The sequence below is a fragment of the Eschscholzia californica genome, unplaced genomic scaffold (genome assembly GCF_041429995.1).
Source record: "Eschscholzia californica isolate CP2 unplaced genomic scaffold, dmEscCali1.0.p SCAF_2, whole genome shotgun sequence".
Classification (NCBI taxonomy): Eukaryota; Viridiplantae; Streptophyta; class Magnoliopsida; order Ranunculales; family Papaveraceae; genus Eschscholzia; species Eschscholzia californica.
Window position 1 is genome coordinate 23,896,774 of NW_028238309.1, and position 15,259 is coordinate 23,912,032.

The following is a 15,259-nucleotide window of genomic DNA, read 5'->3' on the forward strand; positions in this document are numbered from 1 at the left end:
TGTGTTGCTTGTGGTCGATTTAGGTGACAATCAAAGCAAGGTTAAGAGTCATTTTTGTTCAAATTTGGGAAGAGATTAATAATCCAAAAATTTGAAGGTAAACCCTAAAACCAACCAAGTTTGTGTCATTTTTTTGATTTTTTGATTTGTTATTGTTACTCTTAATAGACTTAGGTTAGGTTTTATTTCTGTTTGAATAATGAAATTTAGTCGAATTTTACTACACTTGAATATTGTTGTCATTAAATTTGTTATGGTTACTCTTAATAGACTTAGGTTAGGTTCTATTTAATCATCAAACAATGACTTGAATATTGAAATCTTCAAATTTGTTAAGTTATTTGTCGGTTTTTATGTCTTCATACGGGGTTCGACATATTCCAGTCGTATTGAACTACTACTATTTGTTTATATCAACTATATCTTATTAATACTTTCTTCGAATATGTAAATTCATGGCACCCCGTATTCGTCCCACCACGAGCGTGCGAAAAAGGAAAGAAGACGCCTGAAAAGGTACGGGAGAAGGAAGTAAACAATCGAAGAAACAAAAAAGGTCTCCACACGAAGGTCCTTTTCCCGGAGGTCCCGTCGATAGAAAACTTCTCGTAAATTACGGGGACCACATAGCGAGAGACATTTGGGACGGGAAGGTAACAAACTACCTAACTTGGTGTGTTGAACACATAGCTTATTTATTTCATTTGGTTTGGGGTGAGAAATTTGTATAGGAACATCGTTTATTGCGGTTGCACAACCACGCTTCTTGCACACAGATTGGGGCCCCCAGACACGTGCAAAGTAATGATACGGAGAAGAAAAATCATGTTTGGGACCTAGACAAAGAATGCATTGATGTTCGTAATCCCGTCGAGCAAAGTGGCCTCATGCAAATAGCTCGACACTCATATCAGAAGCTAGACCGTGTAATCATCACTGCTTTTAGTGAGAGGTGGCAACCAGACACAAACACATTTCATTTACCCTTCGGGGAAATGACAATCACTTTAGAAGACATGCACAAGATAACGGGACTCCCGATTGAAGGGAATTCCATGACAATGGAAAAGAGGGAGTTTGATGACGTCGCTCTTCTAAAGGAAGGATTAGGGGTCACGGACGAAGACGTTGAGGCTGAAATGCAAGAGACCAAGTGTAGGAATGTCAGAATGTCTTGGGTTCAATTGGTCTGTGGTGGTAGTAAAGATGAGGACTCAGCCCGGAGAAAGGACATAGCTGTGAGAGGGTACCTACTGCACCTAATGGGGTCTACACTTTTCTGTGACAAGAGCGGTACCAAAGTACCCCCGTATTATCTCCGGTACTTGATGGACCTATATCAAGTCCCCAAATATTCATGGGGCTCGGCATGTCTGGCATATCTATTCCAACAGCTTGGTCATGCCTCGACGAAGGGAGGACAAATAGCTGGTTATCTTCCACTACTCCAGGTAATTTTCAATTTCATTTTATAATATCCACTCGTCTCGGACTTTGTGTGTAAAGGTTAAGTTTGAAAATATGTTTATCATTCTTATAGGCATGGATAGACGACCACTTTGATGTTGGTCAATCGGTTCCCAACCCGGAGTACAGGCCTACCGTTGGCATGCCCTTGATGTGTAAGTGGGCTTCACATTCTATTTCCGCGAACCCAAAGGGTCGTTTGGTTTTATATCGTGAAAAACTAGACGACCTCCAGGATCGAGAGGTAAAATAAATTCGATTATTTTTTAATTTTACAATGACTAGTTCAATACATTCAATGGGTGTTTTTTGTTATATAGGTTATTTAGGACCCATACAAAGCTATCGATGGCGGTCGGTCCATAATTCCAAACTGTGCATTCTTCACTCGGTGTATCGTTTTTGAACACATAGCTGAACCATATCTACCCGAAAGGGTACTCCGGCAGTTTGGATGATCCAAACAATACCAAGCGATCCCATAAGACCGACCAAGAAGAAGAGGTCCGATGAAAAGGATTATGGTGACTTCAATTGGTATTGGCAGAACTACCGCGATCACATTTTGGCTGAGGATAAACGGTCAAACGCAGTAGTTGTCCCATGGCAAACTAGCGGAGATGATTACATCAATTGGTTCAACCGTGTATCTCACCCGAAGGTGTAGAACCCGGAACAAAGGACGAGTACCCAAGCCGAAAACAAAGTTGGGTCCATCGAATATTACGTGAGTTTACTAAACTTACACTATGCAACTATATTTTAAATTTGTTATTTCTAATTGTCATTTATTTACTACATTTGACTTCGAATATATTTTTTTAGAGAGAGGCCATTAGAAATGCCATGGCTAATTTCACGGTCTATCAGGGGGATTCGCACATTAAAGTTCTTCAAATGGCATTAGATGACCAAGTTCTGCCTGAAGCGCCAATTGTCCCGGATGAAGATGAAGCGGTTGCGCCGCCAAGGAGGACAACGACAAGGGCAGCGGGAGGGAAAAAGGTGGTCCCAAAAAAAACTGCTAAGAAGAAATAAACGTTTGAATGTGGATGGGTTTATGTTATTTTGTTTGTTTGAACTACTACTATTTGAATATGGATGTGTTTAATTTCTGTGCTTAACACAATTTGTTTTTGTTTGAAGACAACCTTACAATCTTTATGGGTTTATATGTTTTTTGTCTTTGGCTTATGAACTTGCAGGAATTCCTTACTGTTGTCCTTTTCAGTTGCAGCATACCGACATTTCAACTAACATAACGACATAGGATAACCGATTTTATCTCGTTATGTTTAGGACCTTACTGTTGCCCTTTTCGGTTGAATCATACTGAAATGTGGTCAGTAAAACGACATAGATTGATCGATTTTACCTGGTGATGTCTAAGACCTTACTGTTGTCCTTTTCGGTGGAAGCATACCGTAACGTGATGAAGTAAAACGACATAGAATGATCGATGTTACCGGGTGATGTTTAAGACCTTACTGTTGTCACTTTCGGTTGCTTCGTAACGATATTCAAAGTAAGATAACGACATAGAATGACCGATTTCATCGCATGATGTATAAGACCTTACTGTTGTCCTTTTCGGTGGAATCGTACCGAATGGTGGCCAAGTAAAACGACATAGATTGATCGATTTTACCTGGTGATGTATAAGACCTTACTGTTGTCCTTTTCGGTGGAAGCATACCGACGTTCGATGTAATAAGACGACATATGACAACCGATTTTACCTTATAATGTGTAACGGTCATTTTTTTGATTTTTTGATTTGGCTATACAATGTTTTGAAACAAACTTTTTGAAAAATAAACGACCGTTGCTCAACGGTCATTTTTTGATGAAACCATTATAAAACAGGTTCAATGCCCACAAATAACCTTACTCTCTCTCTCATTACCTACAAAATCATTCTTTAATCTTATATGGCATCCTCGTCTTCCAACATTGTATGTCAACTATGTGACCTTCCCAAGCATACCGCATTAAAATGTCCTTGGATGTATTCAAAATGTCCAAATAGTGGGTGTATCGGTATTGCAAAACTACTTCGGTTTGAAAGTGGTCCGTCACGTCGTAGAAAATATTTGAAATGCCAAGTTGTGGGTGTGATTATTTTCAATGGTTAGATGATGCTATGGAGTTAAAAGTTTCAAAATCAAAAAAGGAAAGTTGTTGTTACTATTGTAAGGAAGATAATCATGCTTATACTGAATGTCCTTGGGCCGGGTATCCATGTGTTAACCCGTTGTGTAGTGGTTGGATGGATATTTGTGTCATGTCTATGAGTGGAAAACCGGAAAAATACGCCAGCTGTCGAAAATGTGAAGAATTTGATCTAGAAACAGAAGTGGTTTCAAAACATGATGATATCATGAAACAGAATCGAAGTTCGAAATGTAAAAAGAAACAATAATTTGTCGTTTACGTTAAGTATCTATTATTTAATTCATAAATGTATTTTAGTGTTTGGATTGGAAAAGTTGTGTTGTCACATCTACTAACTACACACTGCAACTATTAAATGACTTTTGCAGCAAAGTCATAAAGAAATGTAACCCTATGTTATAAATGAAATAAATGAAATGGCTTGTTGAGCAAGCTACGTTTTTTATACATATATAGAGAAATTTTCATGATCAGTCTTGTATTGATTAAACTACCTCCGGGGAAGATGGCAAACGTTAACGCAAATGTTTGTATAGCATGTAAAAAGCAAGGGCATGTGCTTTTCGAATGTCGATGGCATCGTGTAGGATGTGGTTACGGTTGCCTAGGGTTCATGTCGTCAATGTATACTGGTGATGTTAGAGGAAAGGGTCACTTCCTTTTATGTAAGAACAATTCATGTAATGCATTCGAATGGTTATCTGATGCAATTAAGATGGAGGAGGAGGATGTAAGTTCTTTTTATGGTATTGGGGGGGGGGGGGTTTCTAATTTCTTAGCCAACTTAATAATTTATCTATGTTTGTCAATTTCAGAATAAATATTGTTGTTTGTACTACGAATCGGGACATGATCTACGCATATGCCCTCGGTTTATGGGAAAGATAGAGACTGGTTGCAGGAGTTTTCATGAAGAAGCTTCTTCTAGTGATACACAAGATTGTAGCAGCATCGACAAAGGGTCAAAGTGCTCTCACAAAACGTATCGCTATTGTTTCGAAAAGGAGATGTTTTTGTGTAACAAATGCGGAGAAATGATTGATGCTTAGTTGAAAAATTTATCCATGGTGGATTTTATGTATGAGCAACTTTTCAAGAGTAATAAAATATCTAGTTAATAATATTAATATTTCTAATCGTCCGGACATTGTCGACTTACATAACAACAAAACGATCAGACATTGATGAGCCGATCAGTAAGCAAACATCAACATTTTCATAATACGTAAACAAAATAATTACGATATTAAATCTAAACTAACCCACATTCAAACCTCCGATTCGGAAGATGAGTCAGACGCCAGGTTTGGATCGTCCTCATTGTCCGAACCCACAGTGTAACCTTTTATGCCGTCTAGATTCATCCGGACAATGTCGGTGTATGGCCTACCTTGTGTTCGGATAACAAATGGAGAACTTAGGGGACTAGTGCTCTCTCCAGAAAGAAATAACCTACGCCTCTGTAAACGAAGTCTCATTCTTGCTACTCCATCTCTTAGGTGCTAAAGCGCTTTTTCGTATTGACGAAATGTGGGATCTAAATAGAAATCTCGAAATGCAGGGACTCTTATACACTCCCTGTAACATTCAGCCCGTAGAAGTTCCCATTGTTCGTGTTCATTGTAGAGAAGAACTCTCATGCGTGGTGTGATTATGTTTCGACGATTACCAACATTTTCTTGTGACTTGTTGTTACTTCTATCCATCTTGAAATGCTCTTGGAGTTGGAAACAAACTGTTGAAATTCAAATTGTTATTTGGGTTGTTGTTTATCTACTCTTCATATGAACCAATTTATATTGGGAACTTATTCAAGGTGTTGTACTATGGTCAAGGATGAGACATATCAAGTACCTCTTAATTTATCTACAATTTCTAGCCTGATTTCTTGGGGTATGGTGACATGAATGACCACACAAAAGTACACTACTTTGCAGTACACCATAGCTCAACCCTAAACACTATTATGGTCAAAGGATGTGACTATACAATGGAAAGGCTATACCCTATAGTATGGTTATAAGCATGGGTATCAACTTACACAAGTAGCTAAACCCTACACTCTATGGTGTCATTGTAATAAGAATGTATGTCACATAAGCAAATATCCAAATCATAAACCCCAGGGTATAGCATTTGCTAAATGGAATACATAAGAAATAAAAAATTATATGCAGTAGCAAAAATCGGTGATATGACATCGATTTTACTTTCAAAGAAACGACATGTAGTAACCGATCCGCAACGATAATTTTTCATATGTTACTGGAACTAATATCGGTTAGACTAGGTCATATTTTCGGTACAAAGCGACATCCAGCCATCGATAATATATGACAAAATCGACATACAAGCACCGATTTACACTACAGGAAGTTCCAAAGCCTTGTGAATTTATCATGTAACAAATATTCATTTAAAACATACTTATAATCATTTAAAACATAATATCATCAAACAATCATAACATCATCAATTAATCATTTGGGAAGAGTTTTGCAAAAAGTAGGAACGGGTTCGTTATTTCTACATGTCTTACGATTATGTCCCAACTGACCACACCGCCCACATTTCACCTGTCTCTTGGGTAAGACTTCGCCTCGAGACTTTCTTCGCGCCTTCTTAGGTCTTCCTCCTCGACGACGTGTAGTTGGAGGCTTAATATTTGAGGTAGACGCAGCGTCTGAAGACGACCATGCGAATGACGATGTCACCGGTAAAATCGAGTCTGCATAGACATCTTTGACTGTTTCGAGATGGTAATACCTTGAACAAAGATGGAAAACATCCAAACATCTGTACTTGCAAACAGCTAGAGCATGCACACATGGGAGTTGTTGAAGATCGAACACACGACAAGTGCACGTCTTATTTTTCATATCCACAACCTCACGATGAAGAGGATATCCTACCTCGAACTGTTCACTGCTAATTGGTACAATTCTTAAATGCTCGGCCCTCAACTTCCTTTCATCCACCAAGTCTGATGCCCATTGCGTAAGGATCGTGCCGATAGAAGTAGTTTGTTCACGACGTCTAAAAAACCAGTCTTGTAGTGTACTTCTAAGGAACTCAATAACATGTGTAACTGGAAGTTCTCTCGCCTCTTTCATCAAGCTATTCAAACTTTCGGCAATGTTTGATGTCATCATGTCATATCGTTTCTTACTAGCGTGAGCACGTGCCCATCGTTCAATCCCAGCTTCACGCAAGTAACGAGCAATGCGAGGAAATGCAATATCCAACTGAAGGAAAATGCTTTCAAATTCTTCAACTTTGTAGGCTTTGCATGCTCTAAATAACAACGAACTAAAATTTTCATGCCCGAATTTTGCCTTCACATTCATATTAAGATGATAATTACAAATTCCGTGCATCGCACCGGGGACACACGTCGATCACGGCTTTCTCAATACTCTTGTGGCGATCAGAAACTATCACTAGATCCTCCACATTACCGATACTTTTTCGAAGCTGATACATGAGCCAATGCCACGACATGTCATTTTCAGAATCAACAATGCCAAATGCAAGTGGATAAATATTGTTGTTTCCATCGATCCCAGCACATACATGCAAAACACCAAGGTACTTTGCTTTTAAGAATGTCCCGTCTCAGCAACCACAGGCCTGATGCCACACAGAAATCCCCTTATATATGCTACATCCCAAAGCCATGAAATAAAATTTGAAATGGTTCAAACTATCTTTCTCAATACAACACACAGTAACTGGATTTAGACGAAAAAGTTCTTTTGAGTACCGTTCCAAGATCGCATAAGAATCATCAACAACACCCCTCAACAAATTGTGAGCATGCTCTCTTGACCGCCATGCTACATTATATGATAGTGAAACACTCATTTGTTGTTGGATATCAGCTATTATGTCGTCTGGTCTATAAATTCTTTTCACACCAACAAACTTATCTTTGATCAGCTCACCGATCACTTTGGAAGTGGCTTGTCTATGCACCCTGTGGAGATTGCTAATGACACTACAATTGTGGGTATTCTTTAACTTCACAACCTGGAAGCAACCAGATTGACCTATGGTAGTTGCACGTAGGTACCACTCGCAATCCTCATCAACACAAGATGCAACAAAGCGTTTTTTATCCGACTCCTTCATCTTATATTCAAATTTTGTATTGATAACCCACACACTCAACTTTCTCTTTAGTTCTTGTTTACTTCTAAAAACATCATTCCACTTTACAGAATAACAATCAGTGTCATACCCACTACTTTTTTCGTGTACACCACACATTTTAGGTAAATCCACTACCTCCGCACAACCAATGAACGAATGTTGCTCTGGAAACTTCGATTCATTAGAAACATGATTGTCTTCGCAATCATCTCCTTCAACTTTCTCAAATTTATAACGACCTTCACCCCAAAAACTTTCATCAACTATTTCCACTTCATCTGACGATGAATCATTCCCTACACCAACCAGCTCATCATCGGAATACTCCCAAATTTCCGAACAATTTAAATCAACTATATATTCATCTTTAATTACCGGAATTTCATTGCCCTTAACTTTGTTATGACGAATATCTTTATCATTACGGATGAAGTTTCTTCTCAATTTCTCCTTCCCCTTACTTTCTGGCCGAATATCATTATCGGTGCGGACAATATCTTCTTTAAGTTCAGGTGTGGGAAATAAATTCACATCATCGACCTGAGTTGTTTCGTCTTTAATTGGGGTGTTCCTTGGGGTACTTGGATAACTATTCAAATCAAAATAAAAAAGATCACGACCCCTTAAAGATCCTCTCTCGCAAAAAGTATCAGGTACAAAACTTACTGATGGTGTTGCACTAGCTTTTATTGTTGAACTCTTTTGAATCGTCGCATATAGAGGTAGACATCTAGGGAGGTGAGATTTTGCAACTGACCAATAAAATTTGAAAACTTTATTGGTACGTATTTCTATGGGTGCACCAAATTCGGAAATACTGGGAACCTGGAAACTTAGAGTCATTGATTCGATATCCAAATTTACACCAACTTCTGAGCTAACAACTTCACTAAGAATAGTAAGGGTCGCACCTTCCTCTAAAACAATCCCACCTTGTTGTCCGCCAACATACTCTTTTTTCTTTTTATCCACATTTTCCCAATCACCCCCGTGGAATAACCATATATTAAGAGATCCCATCTCACAAAAAGAAAGAAATTCCTTCAAAACAAAAAACAAAATACACAGGTAAATAGATGTACGAAACTTAACCACAATTAGATAGATGACCATGTCAATATAAAACATATGATTTGGACATACACTTACAGTACTCTGATGAATGATGTTATATCCACATAATCGACAAGGTCGTGTCGTTCGTTATAACTACTTAACGACATGACCATATCGATTCGGCTAACAGAAGGTGGATAAACTTACTGGATGTAAAATCGGTTCGTTCGTGTCGATTGGTTAGATATAAATTCGACATGGCATGACCGATTTGCATAATAAGCCAAAATTTCAATTGGATTCCAACCAAAATCAAACCTACTTACGGCTAATATCATTTTCATACTTTCATTCAATATCAAACACATAATAAAACACAAAATAAAACGCGAATTAAAAAAACCCTAAATTGTTTATAGTATAAACCCTAAATTATGTAAATAATCAAACCCTAGTCTTCAATCAATTGATACAATACAAATCAAACATAAACATATCACATTGTGAAGATTTATACAAGAAATACCTGTTTCAAGACAATGAAGATGAGTCTTTGTAGGTTTCTGGGTAGAGAGAGAGAGAGTAGAAGCTTTTAAAGCTTATGGATCTAACTTGGGGTAACTTGATCACATGAAAACGAGATCAATCGAGTTACTACGACATCATAGATTCATTCAACCCAAAATTATGGACGATAGGTTGAGAAAAGTCGGGCTAATATCCAGATTCAAGAGAGAGAGAAGAAGATTTCGTTTCTATCTCTGGTTTGGGGTAAAACAAAAGATATCTAGAAATTCTAGATATCTTATATATAGGAGGGTAAATTGGGAAACAAAAATCTGAAAACCTAGAAAAGGGGCATTTTAGCAAAAACTCTTTGAGGTGGGGCAAAAATGATTTTGGCACCATAAATCGGGGCACTTGAGCAAAATTCCCATTCAAAAAGTGATGGAGTCAAATCATTCCATTGTTTGCATAAGAACTCTTTTAATTGGAGTATAGTAACATCACTTCCAATCTTTGAACAAACAAAATTAGCCACATGTTGAAATACTCCGAGAACGGTCGGAACCATCAAACTGTAACAAAGAAACAGGTATGAGTTATAATAAATAACAACCAACTATTTGCAAATCACTGCAAAAACAATGCAAACAATTTGCAATGTCTTGTAAACATCTTCCTAACTCTTGTAAACTTAATTAATCTTATAGAACAAAATTTGAAGAAATCAAAATCAAATTGTATTTTCAAATAAATTATCGTGAATTACTCTAAATTATTATTCATAACTCATAATCTATTGTGCAAGATATTTATTATATTTGTTGATGAATAAAAATAAACAAGTAAGAAGAAATTATACCTTGAAACAACAGATTCTCCTTCCATTGTTGTCTGAGTCCAATAATGAAGAAAACAATGTTAAACCCTAGAAAAACTTCCAATAGTTGATCAAAACGTACTTTCTTTCTCTAGAACTCTTTCCCAAAAACTAATTGAAAACCATAAAATTCAACTCCAAACACCAAATCCAGAGATTCAAAGCTAAACCTAAAGTAAATTGTTGATTTGATAGAGAAAATCGATCGAAACCGTAGCAAAACTATCGCCCAACCCAGAGTTCTCGTTTTTTCTCTCTAACTTAGAACCTATCCCAAATATTAGGGTTTGTTGTAAATGTCCCTAAATACAAAGGTTATTTAAGGTATAAAAAATGAGGGGCTTTTAAAATTGTCCTTCAAGCCCTATTTCTTTAGTTTTCATGGTGCCTAGAAGAAGAAAACTTTAATTTGTCTTTTTAACAAAATAAAACAGACCCAATTTCCTGTTCTAATAAACTAATAACATTATTTAATTAATTATAAATTAATATAATTAAATTTTATTAATAAAAATAAAATACTTAACAAAATGCAAAATTAGATAATAAATAAGACCATATCGTGTCTTAGAATTTAATCATTTTTCTAAGACGAAGCATCACCCCGTCTTGCCCATAAATGCACAACCAAAGCATTTCTCAACGCGTAATGACCCACTTTATCTTTGATTTTTTGTGTCGAGATAGGAATTGAGTAAAACTTTTTGCGTCATCTTCTTGGATATCTTCATCCGAGTAATTATGAGAGAAAATAGACTCAGAAGAACGTGAATATTTTCGAAAACTAAAACAAGTCAGTATTAGACAAATACTGAAGCGGGAGGGTCTTCATCAATTTTTACCCAATTTGGAAGTGGGTATGGAGGTGGTGGACATGGAAGAGAGTATAGAGTCGGTCTATACGAAAGAGGTGAGTATGAAGGTGGAGACAGAGGTGGAGACTTATAGGAGTACGAAATAATTTTATGGGAGTAATTACGTAACAATAACAATTTTAGTTTATATTTTCGTATTACACATTGTAATATCTCTAATATAATATATTTATTTTTTAATTCAATGTTTTTATGAAGGATTAATTCTGTTTTGATCCCCAATTTGTGACCAACTCACCGTTTTGGCCCCCATAAGTGGCTGACAGTTCGATTTGTCCCCAAATTTTTTTTAAGTCTCCCAATTATACCCTCATGGCAATTCTGTAATTTAATTGTGTTTTTTTTCTCTTTGTCCACCTCACCTCCATAACTTCCACATCAGACGCCGCCGGAGAATGTCACCAGCCGGAAAAGGTCATCGGTCAGAGACTTTGCCGGCGACCAATTTTTTTTTAAAAATCTTCTCCTTCTTCCCCAACCTTTACATTCTTTCTCTCTCTTCTCTTCCATCTCTCCCTCATCTTCTCTCTCCCTTCACCGCCTTCACAAAACATTACCAGTAAAAAGAGAAGGAGATGGTCCCTATATACCTTGATCTCTCAATTTCTTTCTAATCTTCTCTGGTTTCCACCATAAAACGTTATAGATATACAAAAATAAATTACCCATACAAATTACAGTAACATAAAACAACATCATCTTCACTTCCATCTGCTATCATAATTTTTTTTCTCTCTAGTCTTTAGGTTTGATTGAGATTGCTAATGGTTGCCACATGATAGGCCTAAAAATTGGTCTATACCCCAAGTGTAGGGATCAAGTTATAGTAAAGTTTGTAAATCGGGAAATCGTTCCAAGGCACAAGCAATTTTATCTAAATCTTAAATGAACACCACCTTTAATAATTTTGATTTCGTTTTGAAAATAATAAAACAATGACAAACTAAATAGGAAGGGGGTAAGATGAGAAAGAAAAATCTAGAATTTAGAATTCACCATATTAGTTCACTTTTTAACACATATAATTAATCAACTAAGCCTCATCTTTATAACTCAAAATTTAATATAATGAACTATATAAATTTCGGGAGGTATTCTTGATAAAAGCATTTCATATTCATGTATTTAAAGACATTAAAGCACAATCAAAAGGTTTAATTAATCAAATCACATATCTTAAAAAGATTCATAATAGGGTTCATCATAAACCCTAAATATAAGATTAACTATTCATTGGATCTAGAGAAATATTCATTAAACTACAATTAAATGAAATTACAAATGGAAAATGAAAAAATATCACCAAAGGAGATCTAGATCCATAGCTCCATGTGCCTCCATCTTGATGTTCAATATTAGCTCCAAATGTGTTCAGTAATATTACACCAAATATTCTAAATAGTAGCTTTTTCAGAAGATGATAGAAGAGAAATTTAGAAGAGAAATAGATTTAGAGAAGAAGTTATGGAGAAATTAGAAGTTTAGATGAAGAAATTAGAAGTAGAAAGAAATTAGAAAGAAGAGATGAAGGTGGTAGAGAAAGTAGAAGAAGATGGATTTTTAGGGTTAGAAGATAGAAGGAGAAGTGGCTTAGAAATTAGAGAATGAAGCCTTTTGAGAGGGATTTTAAGTCTAGAGCTTAATAGAGGAGAAAGAGATTTTTTATAGATGGGGTTAGGATTTTTGTTGGGTTAAATGGTAGAAAAGATAAAAGGATAGGGCCATATTTGGAATTACGGGAGTTAAAAAATGTGAAAAACCCTAAAAATACACAAGTTAATGGCGGCTAGGGTTTTTGCTGGTTCGAATTCGGCTGATATGGTGCTTCTCGGTCGATCAGTTGAGGTGCGGCATCATGCTTGGACCGTTGGATGACGAAAACGCGGAAGTGGGCGGATAAGATTAAAACGTGGGATCTGGGTGCACGGAGTTAAGATGCGTCCGAAACACGGAATCATACTCTAATGGTCCATTTCGATGCTGAACGGATATACAGGAATTGGATGAACCGGCCTCTAAAGCGCGCCACGTTTTATCCTCCATACCGCGTGACTGAATGTCTACCGAAATTCTCCCACCTAGTCAACAGCATTTGACCCATCTTTGACTTTGTCTAGTTCTCTCATCCAGACTCCGATTCGACTTCCGTTTCCTCCTACGGGGTCGTCTCGACCTCTACTTTTCAACCACGCACTAACCTTGGCCAAATTATCGAAATGTTCTTGACTTTAAATGACCAAACTACCCTTTGTATCCGTTTCTAAACGTTTTCATACCTAACTCTGCAAAAGACACTTAATCAAGAAAACAAACCATTTTATTGTAATAAAGACCCGAAACGAACTAACTCGACTAAATTAAATGACTCAGATGGGACATTTTCATGGCCCATCAAACATCCCCAAACTTAGATTTTGCTAGTCCCCGAGAAAAACAAAACAAAACAAAAACCTAACTCACTTTCGGAGGAATCCCGGTTGCATTTAGCATATGCATCAAGCCGTTAAACCATTAGGTTACCCCTAGTGGACGAGTGTGGTCTCGTGAGGGTTTCCAGAGAATGTACCTACAAAATTCAAAAACATTTCAAAAATACAATAGGGTCCAAAAGCGCTCAAAGTAAACTAAGATGGACTAAATATGTTTATCTCCTAGAAAATTTTAGCATGCTAATAGGAATCAGTCAAACTTAACAACACTATACAGAAGTTAAAAATCTCTTCACTAATAATCTTGACTCGAAATATACGTGACTTGCCACAATGAGAATCACTTTTGTTCCGAACAAACAGAGCATTGATCCCTATCTTAATACATTTTGCTTCGACTTTGGCCTCTCAAGAATGGTTCACTCGTATGTGTGAGTGTGATCACTTAACTTGAACTCAACACATAAAAAGGATGAGGACGACATTTTAGAACGAATGATCTACGAAAAGGAATATAACCACTATATGGAATGGGGAAGCTCACTTACCCTTCTCACCCACTCTACTCTCTAATAATGTTTCCTAAAGGTCAACGGATACAAATGATGAGATGAATGGTGATGAGATCCAGAGAATGTCGACGCCTTCAATGTTAGAGAACTTCAAGCAACTTCCATACTTAGCTTTTTGTTTCAAACACTTATTTTACATAACAAACTAAAGTTCACATGAACTTTTTACATAATCTTTCTGTTTTTTTTTTCATTTTTCACTTCAATTTCATTATTATTATTATTTTTTTCAAACACAACTATAAACAATACAAATACCAACACTAGTATTCTCAACAATCAACTTTTCCTTTTTTCGCACTTTGCTTTCACATTCTTCTTCCTTTACTTTTCACGCCTTCATTCTCGGGAGTCATGTGATGAATGGATGGTGGAGTATCCGTTTCCTAAAGTTGACACTATTATCGGGTTTCGTGGATTACAAGAGTAAGGTTTATTCGCTATCCTGACGTCACTCCTAGTGGCTATGGAAGTTGAGCACACAAGATCAAATGAGCTCTTTTGACAAAGTTGCGAGGTTGAGTTGTTCTTCACTCTACTCAGAGTCGGCGCAGAAGAGTAGGCTCAAAGGTAATAGAAAGGCTCAGAAATCTCACAAGGGTTAAGTCTCCACTAATGATCAATCTAGTTCTCTCAAAACCGTCTACCCTTCACTTCCATAATACTCACATGGCTAGCACACACACGACCTCAAGACTCGATATTCATGAAAAAACCTTTAACAACCGAATAGTACGATCAACTCGACTCTATAACTATTAACAAGCCAAAAACAACCATTAGACTCACATTTTTGGTCAAAATTGAAAAATTTGGAACCCTCTTAAATTTTCGAGATGAAGGACTTAGCAAAAGTTCTTCCCTATCCCCAAACTTAAACCGAACATTGTCCTCAATGTTCTAAAGACTATGCCAAAATAAAAAGATGAAAGGAAAGATATTACCATACTCCACTGTCCTATATCAGAAGCATGGGTTGCCTCCCAAGAAGCGCTAAATTTATCGTCTTCAGCCAGACGATGATAAAAGAAAAAGAAAAGAAAAGTTATTGTAAACCTACTGGACTAAGGGTTGATGACTCCCCATAAAATAATGATCGGAAGATTTGAGGGTCAACCCAAAAAATGATGTATCCAGGAAGGCTCAATC